Raw genomic sequence first — 7609 nt, 5'->3', positions numbered from 1 at the left:
AATTCTTTGTAATTGTTAGTTGTATCTGCTAAATTCATCTCGTTTCTAATTGTTATCAATATATAAATATTACTTCTTATTATAATCCTTTGTAATTGTTATCAATTCTTACACCGTGTTAATTCTTTGTAATTAATGATTAATCTGTTATATGGTTTCGAATTGCTATCTATATATTGCACCACATTTTTGTTAAATATCATTATTTGCTTGATAACGATATCTATATGTGTATGGAAACGTAGCATGTTAATAAATTCTGAAGTAGTATATCCATATAAGTGTTTTTAATTTGATCAGATAACATGTATTTTAATTGGTTACCCATTATCAATATATTTGTTATTTCCCGCATTCTAATATTCCTGTTTGATCAATGGTCATTTATTTTAACTTAACTCTATTCCATAAGCCTGTATGTTCATCAACATGTTGCACTGTCTATAAATACGTCTTGGTTTAAACAATGGATATATTTTTTTTTATTATTTAAACAATATGTTAATCACATGATGTCGAAACTAATCTCCGTTTCCATTAGCCCCGTCGGAGCAGAACCATAGGACGTTAAACTCATTTCATTTTATTTATTTCCGAAAGTAGCCAATGGCTTAAAAAATGGCTTCGTGAGAGAACAGAGGGATTTCAAGACAGAATATAGTTTAATTTTGTTCAAATTAGTTCTACACTACAATCAGTACACGGTTTACAAATTTAGAGAAATACACTAATTATGGATATGAAATCTACTGGGCATAATAATGCAGTTATAGTCACTGGCATATATACATACTTTGTGCCCACATTATAAGTTTCCTTGTGTGTTGTTCTCGCTGAATTCGTGTAGGGAAGTCCACCTTTACTGTTGAGTTAAGTTTGTTTATAATTTTGACACGAGGGAGTTTTATTAGAAATCGTACCAAATGTTGTAATGATGAAGGGAGATAAACTGTGGATAACTTGTGGATGAAGATCACAGCAATAATAAAGCTACACGTTCCTAAAGAAATGAAATGAAATGGGGTTTAACGTCCAACTATTCTCCTCCTAAACTGGGCTAATGAAGACGGGCATACGCCATACAGTATGCTATCAGGAGATTTTGCCAGGGCAACGGCACTACGGCCTACTCTTATATCGAATTCCAACTGCCAAGGGATCTTTTACGTGCACGCCAATATGTACACGGGGCCTCGGTTTTTCGTCCCATCCGAACGACTAGACAGCTGTCCTTGGCAGGCCCTCCGTCCTGCCTCACTGACAAGGGGACACCACGCTGGAAATCTGGAGGAACTTTCTCGGCCAATGCAGGGATCGAACACCCGACCTCCAGGCTAGCGAGCCAGCGTCTTACCCACTTAGCCACGTGATCCCCCTAGTCGTTAAAAGTCCATAAAGAGAGAAAACACAAATAGAAAGTACATAAATGATATAATCATATAATGTAATTATCATGCATGTATGTAAAGTGTTGAATTACATATCATTACTTTACAGAAGAAATATAACCTTGTGTTAGCTACTCAAATAAATCTTTAAGACTCGTAATACATTGACAATCGAGAATAGCAACGGAACGCTGTATTAGCCTTTCGAATCCAAATGGCCCTGCCTAGTATTCATTCAGGATCGCGCCACAGATTTTTGTCCCACACCTTTCAAAGAAAACAGGGGGACTATTAAAATGGGTTCGTCCGTCTGTCTGTCCGTCACACTTTTTGGAACATAATAACTCTCCTTCTAATTGAGCTAGAATGTTCAAACTTGGTGTGGGTGTTTATTAAGTTCGATAATGGACATTTTCTGCTTAGGGTAACCAGAGCGATGAGCACTTTGATTTGTCGAGACTTTGGAACACAGTGACTCACCTTCTAATTTGGCAACATTGTTTACACTTAGTGTAGGTGTTTATTAGGTGAATGCCTTGATGGAGTTCGAAGATGATAAATTTCTGCCAAGGGTAACCATAGATAATCAATTTGATTGGTTGATGCTTTGGGACACGATAACTTTAGTACTAATTAAGTGAGAATCATGAACCTTGAGCTATAGGTTCGATAATGAACATGTTCTTCTGAGTGTAATTGAGGAAGAATGTTCAGACTTGGTGTAGGCATTCATTTATTAGGTGAATGTCGATGATGAACATTGTCTGCTTACGGAACCCCCGATTATAGATTCATTATATCAATACCTTGACTAAGTTTGATGAGAATTGTCTGCTTAGGCCAAGGAGCGATATTATTATAAGATTATACTTATTTTATTGGCAAAGTTACTATGGACATAATTTCTCCATGCAGATTTCCGATGAGTTTGAAGCATTTACAAACTGGTAACAACAATCGTCCAAATTTTGTTGGACACATCCGTGAACAGACATCGTACCAGCATTATAACCAATTCTGAAATAAAAGTCAACATGTTTGAATACAAATTGGCAAGGGGGGAGGGGATTTGGTATCATCAAAATAGTACTCGCTATTTCTGTTTTGAGTAAAGTAGACTGTTTTTACTTCCGACACAGCATGACGGATTACTCAGTACAGGAACATTAACAAAAAATCGAGGCCTTTCTTGACCGATTTTAAAATTGCATGTCGCTGACAGTTTTACATATATTTATCATCTATTTTTGAATTATTATAGCAAGAATGGCTAACTCGTTATTGAACTCTTAACTAATTAATGTATCTTTAATCAACAAATAAACAAATGGTGTTCGATTTCAAAAAGTAATCTTACCCACAATAAGAAATATAAGACGCTCCACAAGTATATCTTTGACATTCAGTGTAGTTTTTCACAGATTCTCCAACACTTAGATTACCCGCAGGTGTTATGCATGGTTCCTCGTCACCTAAAATATAGATACATTCAATTAAACAATTGGCCTGTGATATAAATAACTCATATGAATCAATTTTCCTATAATATAAATAACTCGAACGAACCAATTTAAATATAGTATAGGATACCTATAAAGAAACATATATGTATGCACGAAGGGAATAATGAAAATAGATAAATTGATCAATACTTCTGTCTGTTCGGGTTGGTCACTCCATTCTGGGTCTGTGTTACACGTGTTCGAACACGTTTTCGATCACGTGTAACAGCATTGGATCTTTGTGACAACCACTTATTTAACTCCATAATATACTAAGCAGCAAAAGAAACGTTAGGTTGGTATATTACTCTGAATAGAAGCATTACATAAATCTTGCCAAATGTTTTTATTGTATATTTGTGACCACATCTCCAACTTTACCTGAGCAATAAAACTCCTTCCCAAACACAGAATTGAACTCAGGAAATGTTCTCAAAAACGTAACCTGACTTCAGAGATGGTAATGTGTTCTCCATGATTTTCATGTAACTCATGCTGCACGTGCTGTTCACTGGGACAAGCCCTATAGAATGCACCCCCATACCTCGTTGAATCATTGACACTACAACGTCAGCAACATTCCACGACTCAAATCTCGGAGGAACCAGGCGCTTGGAAGACTCGACGCTGGTCACACTGCCCAAGCAAGGGCTTTCAGGCCACCAACACCAAGGATGATCGCCCCGAACTGGTAGACAAGACCGTCATGTTGTGCGACAGCACGTACAGAATCCCTTCACACAGGCATCTGAGACAGCACGTCAAACAGTGGGAACACAAGGAAGACCGATCAGTACCGATTCAATTCCCTCACCAGAGAGAACACCCATTGCCGTGGACCGATTCTCACTCCTCGCCATCGACGTGAACGTCTGCAGTTTGCCCAACAACACCAGCTCTCAGACCCCACGTCATACCAAATTTCGCATGTCACCGAAACAACGTTTTCCAGCATGACAACGCCCGTGCCCACACCGCCAGAGTTTCGCAAGACTTTCTACAGCAGAACGCTGTCAATGTTATGCAATGACCCGCCCTTAGCCCGAACTTAAACCCGATTGAACATCTTTGGGATGAAATTCAGAGGAGACTTAATAACGTCGTATCGAGTCGATGGATTGCGCCAGGCTTTTCTGAGAGTGAGGTTCCAAGTGCCAATGGTGTTAACCAATCGTCTGGTCTACTCCATGTACAGACGCTGCGCTGCTGTTATTGACACTCGCGGTGGACCTTATACACAGTTGTCGGCGCTCTGATCCTAACCGCCCACTACCGATCATGTCAAAAAATTTAACCCATCGGACACTGGTCAGTTGTCCAGCCCCAAAAGTCAGTCCCACGCTGATTGGATAGTCTTCAGTCGAGGATGGACTAGCATCAGGCGTTTGGTGCGTGACTAACGCTAACAAAGGATGCCAAAACGATTAACACTATATTGACTGAAATACGTACACAGACTAAACCAATATTAGCTATTTTAAAATTTGGGGAATCGTTTCAAATCGACCAAATTAATAAATCCCGAATATTCTTCTAAGCATAGTATACGATTCGAACCTGGTGTATTCTCGTTGGAGGGTACATTGACCTAACAAGACAACCAACCTCGCTCCCTACAAGATACTTTTCTACTTACCCGGGGGATTCTTTGCCATAAAGCCACAAGATGCTTCGAATTCATAAACTAGCACCGCTAAACACGCGACTACAAGGAATATACTAACACACTTCATCTTCTGAAAAATTTAAACAACTTTCATCTAATTCATATAATAATTAGAAATAAAGGATCCGTTTTGGATATATCTTATTTTATACTAATGGTTATCTTCCGTTTGAATGACCCCATAGAATGCTTATGCTAGTCCCACGCAACTGTGATATGATTATTTTTCGACATGTAAAGGTCATGACTTTCTGTGGATGATGACTGGTGTTCATATTACTAATTATATTTGCGTCTGGATATATAGAAAATATCCCAAGAGTCTTTTTTGATATCTAAAGAAGATATCGCAGTAGATTACGAAATCGATCACACAAGCGATATCTACTATAGAATGTATTATTGGGTGATAAAAGTCTATATGACGATAGCAATAACCAATGTACCGTATAGTCAATCTTACCCTTTTGCTAGGTCCCTACTATTAAGTCCCACGATATGTACGTGCGAAAAAGTTCGGATGCGACCAGCACGGTTGCTACGACTGACAACAAAATATGATACGACCCGATAGGATCACCACAATTAGTCCACTATTAAAACCACGATTTCAATCGTGGCGCGATAGTCGGAACCTAGCATTAGTTACGTTTGAGATAATTAAAGAAACTGTAACCATCCACAAATGAACAGCTGATCGTTACTCGTTCTACGACAAATAGCCTGTCACTCATAATGATCATATTGTGCAGCCCCTTTAAAACACCAGTCTGTTTTATGTATATGCTGACAACTACAAAACTGGGGTGTCTGATTAAAGCTCGTGTCGCCAGCCACAAATACAACAGAACACGAGGACCGCATCACACACAGACAAAACCCGCGGACTAGACAGAACACCTGGACATTACAACATCACAGAAGACAAACCCGCGGACAAGACACAAGGACATTACAACCAATTGTATCAGATCACTAAAATGGAAGTCGGAGAACGGCCTTGAGCGTCCCGGATTCTCGTGATTCACAGACTTCACCAGAAATGAAGACAAACTGGCAAAGGAGACATTCCACTAAAAAGGTGAATTGAGTTTAACTTCCTGTACCCACCTGTAAAATGGGGGACCTCTGGGAGTCAGCGGGTTAGGCCTGGAGCTCGCGTGTTCGATCCCTGCATTGGTCCGGAGTGGTTAACCCTTGTCAGTGGTGCTGGACAGAGGGCCTGCCAAGGGACAAGGTATAGTCGTTCAGCTCGGACGAAAATCCGGGGTAGCGCGTGTACATATTGGCGTGCGATATAAGAGTAGGCTGTAGTGCCGCTGTCCGAGCAAATTGCCTCATAGCACTATGGTTATGTACGTAGGCATTATCCCGGTCGGAGCAGAACAATAGGACGTTAAACCCCATTTAATTTCCAACCTGTAAAATGTAGAAGGTTATTTGCCATGCAGTGTGTTATAGAGCCCATTTTGCGCCTAGTGTGGCGCTACGGTTGCTCGTCCACGCAAAAGGCAAGACTATTTCCGAAGCGTTGTATAGCTCTAGTATAACCCAGGACCTTGTTTCACGAAATTTTAACTAAGATAAAATCCAAATTTTAGTAATTTGATTGGATAATATTAGATTGTTTTTAGTGTTTAGTCAATCAAAATTGAAGTATCTACTAAAATTTGGATTTTATCTTTAGTTAAACATACATTATGCAAGTCTTTATTTAGGCTTCAGATGTCATAGAAATTATAAATTAGCTCTTTATTTACACAACAAGCACAAAATCAACTCTGTAGACCCACGGATGGCTTGGATGCAGCTTGGATTTAAACGGGATTTCGGTGACTCATTTAATTTTAAATGGCGTCGTGAGCGGAGATTAACCGTTAAGTTGACGTCATACTCCCGGATCGAGGCTAAATGATAGAGTGTACGAAGCGAGGCCGCTGTTGAGCGATGCCTTAACAAATGGCATCTTAACAATTTAAAGTGCAATAAACTAAACACAGATAATGACAAATTATACAATTCCCGGAGACCGTGTGATGACTAATACAGACGGACAGGTCTTCTGTCTGAATAACATCAATAAACTAAACACAGATAATGACAAATTATACAATTCCCGCAGACCGTGTGATGACTAATTACAGACGGACAGGTCTTCTGTCTTAATAACATCAATAAAAATATTTTTATTTCCCCAATAGGCACGACGCCACTGGTGTATACCTATAGATTTATTATAATTGTATTATAATATTATGTCCAAAATACAAGTAAAATTAGTAAGAATGAAAATTTACCCTCTCACTCATTTTGTCCCATTATTATAAAAATCCAAAAAGGTAAAACACAAATTCGGATATGATGACAGCAGACAAAAGACGGCAGAGATTATGTAGGTGGAGTTAACGCCTGTCAACAAAACGATCGGCCATACTAAGAATCGGTGAAAATGGAATTCAATCCCATTTCTAGTCAAAAAATTACACTGGTGATAAATATGTTCAGAATAAAGTAATCTGACTGAAATTTTCAATATATTCTTCTTTTATCATCTATTTTTGAACTGTTATAGCAAGAATGGCTAACTCCTTATAAAAATCTCCCTAACATTTCGAGAAACAGAGCCCTTGTTAATACGTAAACGACCATGGAATCAAACTTACCCCGTATTTTACAGCAGCCAGTATAATAATAATATCAAAACAAACTAGCATGATATTTATATATTTTGTGTTGTTCACATCTGCTGTCCACGTGGCCATAGTTTTTTTTATTCACTGACAGATTCTTAATATTTACTTATTTTAATTGACAGATTTGTAATTTAAAACTACTAGATAAATATTATTAAATTGATTATACCGTGTTAATTTAAATATAGTTGTATAATATCGATACGTCTAAGGTATTTAAATTTAAGTCACAATTTTAAAACTGTCAAAGCAACCCGTCGCAAGCGAATAAAAGCAAACGGCACTGTTGGTTTTTGGGGTGGTTGCCACTTATTAAAATGAAAATAAAATATGCAACGGCTGGAGTTCTTCTTATATTAA

The 7609-nt window shown here is 38.3% G+C and overlaps 1 long non-coding RNA gene across 1 annotated transcript; it reads right to left on the bottom strand.

Annotated features, from left to right (window-relative positions):
• Positions 1-2241: 2241 nt before the first annotated feature.
• Positions 2242-7276, bottom strand: LOC130010939 (uncharacterized). The gene is made up of 4 exons (XR_008786224.1): positions 7220-7276; positions 4527-4626; positions 2746-2860; positions 2242-2405 (listed from the first exon to the last, which is right to left on the bottom strand). It is a non-coding gene; the product is annotated as an uncharacterized LOC130010939 (long non-coding RNA).
• Positions 7277-7609: the final 333 nt, after the last annotated feature.

This window comes from Patella vulgata, chromosome 2 (genome assembly GCF_932274485.2).
Source record: "Patella vulgata chromosome 2, xgPatVulg1.2, whole genome shotgun sequence".
Lineage (NCBI taxonomy): Eukaryota > Metazoa > Mollusca > Gastropoda > Patellidae > Patella > Patella vulgata.
The sequence above is the reverse complement of the archived record's forward strand: the minus strand, read 5'-3'. Positions and strand labels throughout refer to the sequence as shown.